The sequence below is a fragment of the Canis lupus genome, chromosome 24 (genome assembly GCF_011100685.1).
Source record: "Canis lupus familiaris isolate Mischka breed German Shepherd chromosome 24, alternate assembly UU_Cfam_GSD_1.0, whole genome shotgun sequence".
NCBI classification, from domain to species: domain Eukaryota; kingdom Metazoa; phylum Chordata; class Mammalia; order Carnivora; family Canidae; genus Canis; species Canis lupus.
The window spans coordinates 21,889,871-21,904,585 of record NC_049245.1 but is presented as its reverse complement, the minus strand read 5'-3'; the positions used below and the strand labels follow the sequence as shown (position 1 = coordinate 21,904,585).

The 14,715-nt window shown below is 47.4% G+C and overlaps 1 long non-coding RNA gene across 1 annotated transcript; it reads right to left on the bottom strand.

Annotated features, from left to right (window-relative positions):
* Nucleotides 1-869: 869 nt before the first annotated feature.
* LOC111092193 lies at nucleotides 870-14,327 on the bottom strand. The gene is made up of 3 exons (XR_005377371.1): nucleotides 11,939-14,327; nucleotides 11,621-11,676; nucleotides 870-1,478 (listed from the first exon to the last, which is right to left on the bottom strand). It is a non-coding gene; the product is annotated as an uncharacterized LOC111092193 (long non-coding RNA).
* Between the last annotated feature and the right edge of the window lie 388 nt (nucleotides 14,328-14,715).

The window sequence follows — 14,715 nt, the reverse complement described above, 5'->3', positions numbered from 1 at the left end:
CCCCTCGGCGCCGCCCCCGTCCCTCCCCCACCCCGCCAGGGCTGCGGCCGGATGGGGGCAGCTCCCCCGGGAGGGGAGGGGAGAGCATCCCAGGTCACCCTCTGCTTTCTCCCTCAGAGGCGTGGGGCCCCAGCCTCACGTCTTCGGCCTCTCACCGCCACCCCACTGCACTTCCTTATTTCCTCTTTTCTTCACCGCCCCCCTCTGCATCCTCCCCTCTTCCATTTATCTCCTCTGTTTACCTCCAGTGGCCTAGGTCTGAGGAGGGTTGGGGACGGGGGACTTGGAAGCAAGGGTCTGCCTAGGCGGGCATCTCAGTAACACTTTAGCCATCATTGGATGCTAACAAGCTATTTCCTAGTTTCCAAAGTGTTTGCATATTGTTCCATTCTCGTCTTTGATCTTGCAGAGTCCCTTTTCCTATTGTCTTTTTCTTATTGGTTTGAATATGAGAAAATTGCAGCTCTGAGAGTTGCTGTCTCTTCCCCACTCTCCCCCTTCCCTCCCTCAGGGACTGCCTTCATTTGGCCACAGCCCTAGTAGAGTCTGGCAGGGAAGGGGGCAACCTCAGAAGGTAGGGGATGGGAGGAAGCACCAGGTGGAGGGAATAGCAAGTGCAAAGGCCTGCAGCCATGAGATTGGAGGGCACATTTTTCAAGGAATTCTGGACCACAGATCAGGGAGGTAGAAAGCTGGGAAAGGTGGACCCGAAGAGTTCTGAGGGATGTGATCCTAAAAGTCCAGGAGATTCACTTTATTCAGGAAGCAATGGGAAACCACTGCAGAATTTGAGCAAGAGACAAATGTGATCAAGTCAGGATTTGGAAAGAAGCCCCTGCAGCCAGCCAGAGGAGAGAAATGTTCACTGGGAAACAGCTTGGGGGTGGAGAAGCCGGATAGAGAATATAACAGTAATCTAGGAGAGGAGGAAGGGTTGCTTATGCATCCTGGATACCCCAGCTCACCCACAACCCCTTTGCTCAGATTGGATGTATCAGGGCATTTATTGCACAAACACTCATGTAGCGGTTTCTCTTTGCCTGGGACACTGGAATCACTGTACAATTACCAACTCGCTTTATCCTCACAATTTGTGAGGTAGTTTATGTTTTTTTCCTTCCAGTTTACAGATGAAGAAGTTGAGTCACAGAGAATCTAATTCATTTGTCTGGAGTTACACAGTTAATCAGTGCTAGAGCCAAATTCAAGCCCTCATGAGGCTCTAGAGCCAGCTTTGCTGTCTCATAAGGGGAGAAGGAGAGTTTGATGGAAAGGGAAGAAGGAAGATGAGGCGAGAGGAGGTTTGAGGATCATGCTGCTTCAGAGTAGCTCGGAAGGGAAGCGGAAGGGTGACAGCTGCCCTGGATCAGGAAGGAGCAGCCATCTGCAGTCCTATAGCTCAGCATCCCTTTCGTGTCCAGGGACTGTTTCAGTCCCAGCAATGCTCAGGAGGTTGGAGTGCCAGCTGTGGCCCAAGGCTGAAAACAGAGAAGGAAGAATTAGGGATTAAGGGAGTTTTCAATGCTGGATTCAAAGCTAACAGTCTCTATCCCCAGGCATGTGTAGACTAGTGGGAGTTTTTGTGAGTTGGGCTGGAGGGGAGTCTGAATCCCAGTGTGATTTAGTCAGGAACAGTATCTTTTCTCCTTCTTTCTGTTCTACAGCCCTAAGCAGGGATACTCATGGAGTGCACAGAGCCCTGGGCAGAGGAAAGCTCTGCCCTTGGACCCCCCAACAGCCAGGTCTGCACATGTCTGGATCTCTGCCTAGATAGAGCCCGACAGTTAGATTCTCACCTCTGGGCCCCACCCCAATGGAGGAAGCTCCTCTACCTCCTATACCTATCCACATTCTAGGATTAACGTGTTCAAACAGGAAGTAGATGACACGCTTTTATGTCTGAGACTCTAGAGCCAGGAAGCCTGGGTTCAAAACCTACTCACCTCTTCCTGGCTCCATGACCTTGGGCAGTCACTCAATTTCTCTTAGCAAAATGGGGAGGGGTAACCAATGCTTTCCTCTTGGGAATGGGGTGAGGATAATTAATGCTAATTATTAGCTAGGGTGATGCCTTCCACAGAAAGCCTTCCTGGATCTCCCACCCAACTATGCCCTGCTCCTTATCCCTCAGAGAAGTCTTCTTGACACTCCCCTATTATGAGCTTCTATGATAGTGTAGTCTTTTCCTTTTTAACACCAGTACACTGACAATTTATCTTTTTACCTTTGCCTGTTTGGAATTGCCTGGGAGCTTCATAAGAGTTGGGACAATTCATCTATTTTCTTCACCAACAAATTGCTGAGTGCCCAACACTGTGCCTGGCACCCAATAGGCATTTAATAAACATCATTAAATGAATGAGTGAGTGATCAACTCTATGAAATAGCTTCTGTTGTCCTCCCCATTTCATAAACCAGATTAGTGATCCAGACAAGGGCAGTGACTCACAGAATTATCAAGCCCTTCTGTGTGTCAGGAATTGTGCTAAGAACTTTATGGATATTACCACATGTTATCCTCAAACCAGCCCTTTTCTTGTGTGAGGAAACGGAGACCCAGGGAGGTACTGTCACTTTCCTAAAACCATTAGTTAGAAAGTAGCGGAGTTGGCATTCAAGAATTCTACTTTAGGCAATAGGAGTGGTGACAGAAGAAGGATTTGATGGGTTGTCTGAAGTGTGGGACAGGTGGGAGTGTCCCACCTATCAGTGATACTTTAGAGAGGGGGACCCTGACCTGAATGGTTTGGACTCAGTGTGTTCTGAGTGGCCTGAGATCAAAGGTCAGGGATTCAGACAAGGATCAATAAGGGAGTACAGGAAGGGTGTTCTAGTGGAAGTGGGGGTGGGGGTGGAGTGCAGAACATCTTGAGCAAAGACTCTGCAATGGGACTGAGTCAGGCTCATTCCAGGGCTGAGAAGACCCTGGGTGTGGCTAACGTGGAAGGAGAAGGTAGACCACAGCTATTTAGAACTGGACAGGCCCTGAGATCTTCTCCAGTTTCCCAAGTCCCTCTTTCATTTTACAGATGGGAACACTGAGGCCCAGAGAGAAGGCCCACATCTAGCAAGTGGCAGAAATAAATTTGGGAGCCTTTCCTTTCCCCAATGGCATGGTGCCTGAGCTTTGTTGGGAATCTTAGGAACAATCTTTATCATAGCTGCAAGCTCAATCCATGCCTACTGCACCTTCTGCTTGGACCAGTTTCTAATAATATTCCTTTAGTTCTTCTGTAAACTGTGTACAAGATAATTGGCACAGCATTGTTTATTACTGCAAATATTGGGAATGACCCAAATGCCCATCGGGAGGGGACCGGCTAAATAAATCATGAAATTTCTGACAACAGAATGGCATGTGGCAGTAAGGAAGGCAATGAATCTCTCCATCTCCTAATACAGAGGGGGCTCCACGGGGACAAGCAAGGGATAGAATGTGGGCAGGGGGAGGAGTGAAGCCAGGTGAAAGGGAGGATAATAATCTATTTTTGTATTTGTCATAAATGCATAAAGAAACTTTGGAAGTCTACATAAGAAAATGAGATTACTGAAGAAGGCACTGGGCAGAAGAGGAACAGGATGAAAGAGGGAGACTTCATTATAAGCCCATTTATAATTTTTTGGAATCATGTGAATGTATTTACCTATTAATAAAATAAAATAATAATGAGGACAGCTGCTGCTCAGCTATTGCCGAATGCTGTCATATGGGAATAAGCGGTCAGTATGGTCAGATTTTCTAATTATTCAAGAGAAGCCAGAAATCTGGATTGTATTGTACAATCTCTTGATTTTTAAATGTTGGCTCCATTTTTGCTCAGACATTTTTTAGGCCAAGTAAATAGGTCAGTGGGTCAGACATGGCCGGAGGGCCACCAGTTTCAGCCTCTAATGGCTTCCTGCTCCCAGGGCTGGAGTTCTCAGCACCCCATGCACCCCACCATGTGGGCAGTGGAGGACAGAAAGCATCCTGCCCCTTCTCCCAACACCCTCAAACCCTTGCCCCTTGGGGCTGTGACATTTGGGGCTTTTAACTCAAGATCTGGAAGGCAGAGAGGGGTTATGAACTCTCAGATAATTCCCTCCCCTGGGGCCCTGCAGGCTCCAAGGCCCAGCTGCCTCCCGCTGCCCACCCATCTGTCCCTGGGAGGTGGGGACCAGAGTGAGGCTGGCAGTGATGGGGGTGGGCAAGAGTCCCCGCTCTGAGCCTTGGATCACTGGGCTCTGTCCAGATTCAAAATCCAAAAGGAAAAATCTAGAGACTGTGAGAAAAGGAAAACAGGCTTGGCTGTATGTACTTGGTGTATGCTGAGCTAATTCACCAAATTGCCAAATTCACCAAAATGCCAGAACCAGAAAGGCCCTAAGGGACCGTGTCATCCAACTCCTTCATTGTACAGATGGGGAGACCAATCTCTGCTCCCACCCATGGCCCCAGGCCACGGTCTTGTCACCTCTCTCATGGACAACTGGACCACACCAGCCTCCTCACTGGGCTCCCTGCAGCTCCTCTTTCGCTCCTAATGTTCAGTCTCCACCCTTAGCCAGAGAGTCCTCTTTTATTTTTTTTTCTCATTTATTTATGATAGTCACACAGAGAGAGAGAGAGGCAGAGACATAGGCAGAGGGAGAAGCAGGCTCCATGCACCCGGAGCCTGACGTGGGATTCGATCCCGGGTCTCCAGGATCGCGCCCTGGGCCAAAGGCAGGCGCTAAACCGCTGCGCCACCCAGGGATCCCGAGAGTCCTCTTTTAAAAAGAAATCTAGTCAGGTTTCCTTCTGCTCAAAACCTTCTTACTGCTTCCTACCCCACTTTGAGCCAATGTCCCCAGCACTGCCTACAGTCTCTCTGCTGCTTTCCTCTCTAACCTCACCTCCTTCTGTCTTTCCCTCCCTCATACTGTTCCAGCCACTGACTCTTCGCTATTCTCTTACCATGCCAACCTAATCCTCCCTGCCTAGCTTTGTTACCACAATGCCACCCTGGGATTCACAAGGCTCCATCTTTCTTTTCTCTAAAATGCTGCCTCTTCAGAAGATTTTCCTAGTAACTTCTCCTGCCACTCAGAGGGGATACCCTCACCTACCTCATTTTTATCCACAACTACATTTTTATCCATTTAACTACATAATGTTATACTATGTATTTGTTTCTTGTCTAGAGGATAAGATCTGCAGCAGTCATGCCTGTGTCCTTCACCAGCACTTAGTGGAACGTAGCACATAGGTATAGTGATTCCGAATTAGCTGTGACATGAAAGGACACAGGTCTGTAATTCAAGTGACAGACAGTCCTGAGTCTGCCATTACCTGCTTAGGTGACCTTGAGCAAGTCACCTCACTTCTCACCTCTGGGCCTCAGTTTCCTCATTGGTAAAACAAGGAAGTCACTAAGACACCTTCAATTCAATAATCCTGGAAGGTCTTCCCTGCTCCAATGTCACTTTCTTTCCTATAGAATCCAAAAGTCCTTTAAACAAACAATTGTGTTTATTTATTTACTTATCGAGTAGTTGACACAGTCACATGGCTCAAAGTCCAGAGGTACAAAAAGGACACGTTTGTCCTCCCTTGTCTTCCAGCCATCCTCTCCAGAGACAATCAATGACAAGTTTCTTCTCTCAGTCTCTCTCTCTCTCTCTTTCTCTCTCTCCCATCTACTTATCTCTAACCCTATTCCACCATTTTGAAACAAAGGATAGCTTAATTGTACATACTTCTGTCCTTTGTCTTCTGTTAACATAATAGCATTTTCGGAGATGGCTCCATGTCAATGCACAGACAGTGCACTTGCTCTTTTTCATGGCATCACAGCATTCCGTTGCATGGATGGTCCATAATCTACTTCACTAACCTCCTAAAAAATGGGCTATTGGGTTGTCTCCAGCCTGTTAAAACAATCTGTTAGTGAATAATTTTGTGGACGTACCATTTTGGATCTCTGTAGACTAAATCCACTTGCTGATGGAATGGTATGTGTGTTTATAATTTAGATAGATCCCTTTGTAGGGATTCTATCCATGTCTGTCACACATACTGGCATTGAGTAAAAGTGCTTGGAAAAGGGCTTTTAAAATGGACTGTTAAACAGCCTCAGACTCTGCAGATGGGGAGATCATTCCACCTTGCTAAGCCTGTTTCCTCTTCCAAAGAAAATTTCCTACTTCGTGATATGTAGTGGCGAGGATCAAATGAGAGAGTATAGGGAAAGTACTCAGCACCTTTTCTGGCACACAGTAGGACCTCTAGAAAGATTAGCCATTCTTCCTCTCCTTGATGTTATTCTCTGCCCTCAGACTGTGGGCTCTGTGGGAACAAGGACCTTGTCTGCCTTGTCCACTGTTATAGCACAGCTCCAGGCTAATGGAAGCTGTCCAATAATTACTTATTGAGTGAATGAGTCCACTTCTCAATGTCACTTCGCTCATCAGGCCCTCCATTGTGACCTAGCTCCTGCCTACTCATTCAATTTCATCTCCTCTCCCTCTCTCCCCTTCTCTTTGGGCTCCAGCCACACTGGCCTTCTCCATGTTCCCCCCTGCCACAGTGCCTTTGCATGTGCTCTTCTCCCTGCTTGCAACAGTGTCTCTACCTTACCTTCACCCATAGCCTCTTCATTTACTTAGTTTACTTTCATTCATTCTTAGATCTTAGGCCAAGTGTCACTTTTTAAAGAAAGCTTCTTTTACCTCCACCCCCTGGTTTAGGTTAGATTAAAATATATCTTACTGGGTTCTGAGCTTTTCATTTGAGCCTTAGAGCAGTTAGGAATAGTATATACCTGAATGTCAATCTTATCCTTGTGACAAAGCCTGCAAGACTCAGGATCAGGTCTGTCCTATTTATCAGTGGATACCCAGGGCCTGGCACAGGGTAGGCACTCAATAACTGTTGCCTTGAGCGAATGAGTGAATGCTAACACCTATTTTACAGATGAAATGAGCCTCTCATCTCCAGCTAAGACAGGGAAAGTCTTGACTTCATGTTCCACCCTCTTTCCGGTGGAAGGAGCAACTCCTGAAAGGTTCTGGTTGGTGAAGAAGGAGGGGAAGGGGTAAAGGGGGGGTGGAGAGAGAGAGAGAGAGAGAGACCGAGACCCTTAATTTTCTCCAATGCACGATTAGGTCATGGGCACACTCAGTCATTCAGTAGACCCCTGGGTACCTGAGGTCCTGGGCACCTGAGGGGAAGCCCATGGAGCCCCTAGCCCCAGTGGGCTCCAAGGCCATGAAAAGCCAAAACAGTGGCAAAAAAAAAAAAAAAAAAAAAAAAAGGTAGCCCAAAAGAAGAACATGACTGATGTCAGAAGAAAAGAAGGACCAGGGGCACCTGGGTGGCTCAGTGGTTGAGCATCTGCCTTTGGCTCAGGTTGTGATCCCAGGGTCCTGGGATCAAGTCCTGCATGTTCTCCCTCTGCCTATGTCTCATGTGAATAAATAAATAAAATCTTTAAAAAGAAGGAGGAGGAGGGGGAGGAAGAAGAGGAGGAGGAGGAAGAGGAAGAGGTCGTCCACCAAAGTATAATTCTCTCTGGAAGGCCTGAGGGGAGAGTGACCTTCCTGAGGATTGAGGACTGGGTGGGATGAAGGTGTCTTCTAGGAGAGGCTTTAAGGGAAGGGGGTAAGCACTCAACAAATGGAGAAGGAAAGCAAAGGATATTCCGGGCAGAGGGCATAGCCTGAGCAAAGGCAGAGAGGTGAGAATGCTGGGATGTGTTGGGAGACTAGGGTTCAAGAATTGTGGAGGAAGATGAGGCAAAGCAAAAGTTAAGCTCACAAGACCAGCACCAGGAAACATGGCTCGAAGGGTCATTGCAGCACTTCTTTTATTTTATTTTATTTATTTATTTATTCATGAGAGACACAGAGAGAAAGGCAGAGACACAGGCAGAGGGAGAAGCAGGCTTCCTATGGGGGAGCCCAATGTGGGACTCGATCCCAGGATCCCAGGATCATGACCTGAGCCAAAGGCAGACGCTAAACTGCTAAGATACCCAAGCATCCCTGTAGGACTTCTGATAAGATGAAAAACAACTGGATACCTGGGTTGCTCAAGTGGGTTTGGCTCAGGTCGTGATCCTGGGGTCCTGGATTTGAGTCCCACGTCAGGCTCCCTACAGGGACCCTGCTTCTCCCCCTGCCTGTGTGTCTGCCTCTCTCTGTGTGTCTCTCATGAATAAATAAAATCTTAAGAAAAAAAAGATGGAAAACAACTGAAATGTCTTCCCACAAGAGAACTGTTTAGTAAATATGATGCCACTGCATGGACAAGCCATACACAGGTGGATAATGCCTCATGTTGGTGAGGACGTGCATTACCAGTAGGGGTATAAATGAGCGCAGCCATTCTGGAGAGGAGCATGGCAGTATTTAGAGGGGAAAGAAGCACATTCATGCCTTATGACAAAGCAATAGCGTGCTAGGGCAATCAGGGTGGCTCTGTGTGTATCGATGGGGAGAAAAAAATGGAACTCAAGCATCCACAACCAAGGGAAAGGACAAGTGAAATGTCAGGGGAAGCAGCTCGGGTTCTCTGGAGCTTCCAGGAGGCAGGAACTAGAGATACACAGAGTAGATGGATAGAGCTGGAAATATCAGATGAAGGGGGAAAAAAAGGAGCAGGAAATGAACATGACTTATAGCACAATAATATTTATCTGGATTTAAAATACTTATCCAGTTTATCAGTATCTATTAAAATTGGACATAGCTAGCAATTCTGCTCCTAGATACACACACAACAGAAATGCATGCGTGTGTGTGTACCTAAAGACGAACAACCGGTCACATCTGCACTTTGTAACAGCCCCATGCTGGAAACCACCATATGTCCACTGATAGCAGCAGAATGGTTTGATTGTGGTGTAATTTGACCAGTGGAATACTTTATAGCATTGAAAGTAAGTGATCCATCCACAACTACACACTATTATAGAGATAAATCTCACGAACAAAATGTTGAGCAAAAGAAGTCAGACACAGAAGAACACACACTGTGTGATTCCATTTGTACACATTTCAAAAACAGACAAAAATCAATGTCTGGTATTGGAAGTCAGGGTGGTGGTTACTCTTAGGCTGGTTGTGGGGAGGCTATGGAGGGGCTCTCCTCATTCTGTTGTTTGATCTGGTTATATAGGTGTGTTCAGTTTTTTGAAAGTTCATGAACTGTCATGCATTTATCATACATGCTCTTCATTGAAATTTTTAAAAACCTATAAGCACATAAAACAACTACTATGCATTTTGTAAGCATTCTCAAATATTTAAGGATGTCTATCAGAGAGTTATGGTGAGGTCAGAATTGAGCAGGGGGAGAGAGAGGGAGGAAAAGGAGAAAATAGTTCAAATGAGAGAGGATCCTTACAGACTACCTCCTGACAGTGTGCTAAGAACTGAGCAGTGGGGGCAGCCCCTGTGGTGCAGTGGTTTAGCGCCGCCTGCAGCCTGGGGTGTGATCCTGGAGACCCCGGATCAAGTCCCAAGTCGGGCTTCCTGTATGGGGCCTGCATCTCTCTCTGCCTGTGTCTCTGCCTCTCTCTCTCTCTCTCTCTGTGTCTCTATGAGTAAAGAGACAAAATCTCAAAAAAAAAAAAAAAAAAAAGAACTGAGCAGTGGGGCCTATTCAACCCTTGGTACTTCAGTGCATAAGAAATCAATGTAAAATTTAAGTTAGCAAGCTAGAGAAACAAATGAAATATGGTGCTTCTACATTATAAAAAACATGGCAACTGTCAGAAAACAGGAGAGTGATCTAAACATACCAGTCAAAAATGTCCAAGAGTCAACAGACTACAAAGTGATCCATTTGTGAGCAGTGCCCTCCATCTGCCTTACTGCCCTACCACACACACGATGGTCTCCTATATTTTCTCAGGGTTCCTAACTATGTCTTTATATGAATATCACAGTTTTGAAAAGACACACTCAAACTGGGACTCTAAGGGGAACTGGGTTGAGGGGAAGGGGTGTCAAAAAGGAACTTGAATCTTTTCTGTAATGTTGTCAGTTTTGGTAAGAAGAATCTATTCCTGGAATTTAAAATGAATAGATTTAGCATTAAAGGTAATAGCAAAGGCCAGTTCAGGGAGGCCTGTAATGTTCTAGCCTTGCATTCTCTTTGAGGTCACTTAAGATTTTTCAAGTCAAGCCATGGGACCATCTGTTGCCTGATGAAATCAGGGCAAGGGGAGTTGGAAGACAGGTTCCCCACCTGGCTCCCCATCTGGCTGCATGACCTCGGGAGGGTCCCATCCCCTTTCCGGGCCTCAGTGTCTTCATCTGCCCTACGGGAATCAGGTTTCTGTGTTACTGGGGGATGTGGGAGGATGAAGTGAGGGCACAGAGGAAGATGGAATGAATGTAAGGATTATTCTCTGGGTCAGAGGAGGAAAGGAGTGGAGCCCTCCCCTCCACCTGTCAAACCCACGAGGGCGCAAAGGAAGCAGAGGGAGGAGCTGTGGACCACCCAGGAGAGCAAACAGTCCATCTGTGGGACAGGGGCATGTTGTCAGCAGCTGGGAGGCCCAGCCTGGACTACTCACAGGTCAGAGCCTGTGAAGCAACCACCCAGGCTGCCTGGAGAATTGGGACATTGAGCAGGCTTCTTGCTACTCCTAGGCCCAGTGCAGCTACAGTCCTGTGCCTCTCTGAGCCCCCATCACCATCCTCCCATCCTTAACACCCAGCTCCCTAGACTGTGCCCCTCCCCCCTTTTAACCCACCCTATCCCCACAGCCAAAGAGTGCTTTTACAAAGTAAACCCAATCATGTCCCATATTTGCTCAAAACCTTCCAGTAGCTTCTGACTATGAACAAAATCCAATCCCCTTACCTTAGCCAACAAGTCCTGGCATGATCTGCTGCTCCCACCACCCACCTCCTGCATAGGGGTTTAGAACCTGGCCTCAAAGAGAATCTGCTCAATTAGAGTTCTGGCTTCCTTCCTCATTCATTCATTCAAAAATGTCTATTGACCATCTACTATGGGTCAGGCACCGTTCTAGGCATTTGGGATGTGTCACTGACAAACGAGACAAAGATTCGTGCTCTTGTGGAACTTCTTTTCTAGCAGAGGGAGATTTAACAGTAAATACAAATAAGTTAATTATATAACACATTGGAAAGTGTCAAGTGCTATGAAAAAAGGAGAAAAAAAGCAGAGCAGAGGAAGTTGATCAGAGAACAGGGAGGGGCGGGGTTTGCATTTTTAAATACAGTACAGTGGTCAGGGTAGGTCTCATTGAGAAGGTGAAATTTAAGCCAACACTTGTAGCCAATGAGGGAGAGCAGAGGGGGAGAGAGATGGGAAATGCCTCAGAGGGGCAAGGCAGGCATGCAGGGTCTTGTGGGCCTCAGCAGCAAGGAGTTTGGCTTTTACTGAGTAAGGTGAGGGTTTTGGGGGATTTTGACCTTAGGGAGGGGGAGGCAGAACAGGGAAGGAGAAGAAGAGGAAGCCAAGCAGCCCTTGCAGATGTCATGTGAATGGCAGCTTCCATCCAGCCTGATCCCACAGGGGTACTGTGGAGTGTAAGCTATACCTCAGAATTATCCACCCACACCCACACCAGCATCCCAGGCAGGGAAGGTGGGCTTTCATATCTCTGATAATGGGTCATACCTTAGGGGGAAGGTAGGTCACCTCAGGAGTTTCCAGCAGCCTGCAGGCGGTCCTCCCTAAGGAGAGAAGCAATTACTGGTCACTAAACACACACCCAAAGAGGGTGCACAGTAAAAGGGGATCCTAGCGGAATGGGCACAGCATTCCTCATGTTGGCTCCAGTCCCCAAACACCAAAGTCCCAGCAACCATGTCCCTTTTGGCCTAGCCTTAGGGTGGCTAAAGATTGGGGACATACCCAGTGTGACCAGGCAGGGTTTTTCTGGTTAGGGATCACCCCCACAACTCCCAGACCCTGGCCCATCTCCCAAGCCCCCACCTGAGGCTGCAGAGAGATTCATCCTCTGCAATATTCTGACCATGTGGCAGTCCAGGCTTCCTTCTGGAATTTGAACTAGTTACCCTCGAGTTAACTCTGTTCATCTTTGACTACTTCGGATTTTAGAAAGTTCTGCTTTCATTCCGTAAACATTGGCTGAGCACTCTGTGCCAGGCACCATTCTGAGCTCTAGAGACATAGCAGTTATGGTTTCTGCCCTGGAGCTCATGGCTGGAGAGGGAGATGATTGGAGAAAAAGATAATATTTAAGCACGGAGATCGGGGATGCCCGGGAAGCTGTGTGGGCCCAGAGAAGACTCCTGACCCTTGGGAAGAGGTGACACCAAGCTGATAAGTGGAGGTATACCTTGACACAGGTACAAAGGTGTGGCAGAAAATTAATCCAGGCTAGTGGAGGAATGAGTGCAAAGGCCCTGAGATGACCCCCTTGCCCGCTACCCCCACTGCTACTCCTTGGTGCAATGACCACCCTCTCTTACTTGGATGAGTGTAGCAGCCTCCTCTTGGGTCTCCCACAGAGAGGCAAAGAAGATGGGATATGCAGTCACTAACTCTTCTCTCTTCTTGGTTAAGGGTCACTCCTGCGGGCCTTAGCTCACCAGCATTCCCCCAACTCAACTCACACCCGTGAGCAGAGAGAAGCAGGAAGCCACAGGCCTGTGCACCGTTGTTCACAGGTGACTTCAAGGGAGAGCTTACTGATTTGGGCAGGGCACCTACAGCCCCTTCTATAGAACCATTTGTTTAATGCCCCCTTCTAATGCCCTTTCTGACCTCATCTCCTACTTCTTCCCCTTGCTCATTCTGTTTTACCTACACTGGCCTTGCTATTCTTTCAATTTGCCAAAAGCCTCATCTCAGGTCATTCATATTGGCTGTTCCCTCTGCCTGGAACACTTTCCCTCCAGACATTCACATGGCTTACCCCTCATCTATTCCACATCTCTGCTCCAGTCCATCCTCTTCAGAGAAGCCCTCCCTGCCCACCATATTGCAAATAGCCCCTCCATCATTTTTCCTCCACCTTGTCCAGTACTGTTGTTTTCCACAGCATTTGTCCACCTGACCTTTGATATATTTACATGTTCATGTGTTGATCATCTGTCTCTTCTGCCAGACTGGAAGGTTTCTAAGAACAAGGACCAAACAAGGACCATGTCTGGTTTTTGCTCGTGGTGGAATCCCTATAACAAGGTCAGGACAGTCAATATTGTGGAATAGATGATTATAAACATAAGTGAAACATATGACTTTAGGGGCCAGTCACAGTCAGTTTGGGAGCCTACTTCAACCTTTCTCCATCCAGGCCCATTTGGCAGGGGTCAGGGGTCAAGGGTCAGCCTGGTCTGGTCCTCTTTGGGCTCCAGTGTGGAAGAGACCCAGTCCTGAGATTTAGGCCCCGGGGAGTCCTCCTAAGCCCTATTTCTCCTTTGGCAAATGTTCTTTCTTCCTTCATAGGGCCTGTGCCTGCGTTTCTGAACCAGAAGGTGTTTACACAAAACATCTTGGGTTTGGCGACAAATTCACCCTCAGTGAGGAATCCTTAATGAATCTCCTTCTTTCTCTATGCAGGGCAGCTGCAGGGAAAATTAGCTCTGCCTCTAGCACTTGAAGGAAGCCAAAGGCCAGGCAAAGAGGCAGTGCTACTGGGGCTTGTGGGGCCATAATCTGGGGGAGACGGTTTTTTTCAGGGTCCAGAGACAGCTGTGGTATGGAGACCAGAATGCTTCTAGACACACGTTTGCTCCTGACTTTCTGTGTGGCAAAGCATTGCCCTTCTTCTGGCCTGAGCTCGCAGCCATGAAATGGACAGTAATAACCCATCTGTACAAAAATTGTGAAATTCAAGTAAGGCAAGGGATGTGAAAGGGCTTGGTTACCAGAGGGCCTGATGAGAGAATAAAAAAGCTAGAATCAGGGAGGCAGGAGGTCAGAATTCTAGTATCAGGTCTGCTCTTGACTTTGTAAGCTCCTCACTGCTCTCTGGGCCTCAGTGTTTTCAGCTGTGCAATGAGGGGTTTGGGCATGGAGATCTCGAGGGGACCTTCTTGTTCTGAAGGGCAGCCACATTCCGCCTGCCTGCCTCTTCTTGAGGTCCTTCCAAATCCTATGGTTCACACCGATTTGCTTTCTAGCACTTACAGAACTTTTTTTATTTTTTCAACACAGAACTTCTTTTCTGAGCTGAACTGCACATGGTTTTCAGCCCCTTCCGTGGGTCTAGGTCAATTGCTCTGGATATTGGGCCCAAGACAGGGGTTCAATCAATACTGCTGAAAACAGAATTTTAAAAATGATTCCTGCTGGGCACCTGGGTGGCTCAGTGGTTGAGCGTCTGTCTGCCTTTGGCTCAGGTTGTGATCCCAGGGATTGAGTCCCCCATCAAGGTCCAAGCGGGAAGCCTTCCTCTCCCTCTGCCTGTGCCTCTGCTGCTCTCTGTGTGTCTCTCATGAATAAATTAAAAAAAAAAAGATTTCTGCCTTCTTCTGATCCCACGGAGAGACAATGAAGGGGATTTTTATTCACTCCCATTTTATAAATTGGCAATGGAAGGTGTCAGAGGTTAAACAGAAGTAACACTGACACGTGGACCTTCTTGGTATTCCTTAAGCAGGGGAAGAATGATTTGTATTACTCCAAAACACTTATCACTGCCTGCCATAGTATATAACTACTTGTTTTGTCATAAATTGTCAGTGTTTCCCATTAGGATGAAGTTGCATGAGGACAGGGACTGTGTTTTGTTCACTGTGGCA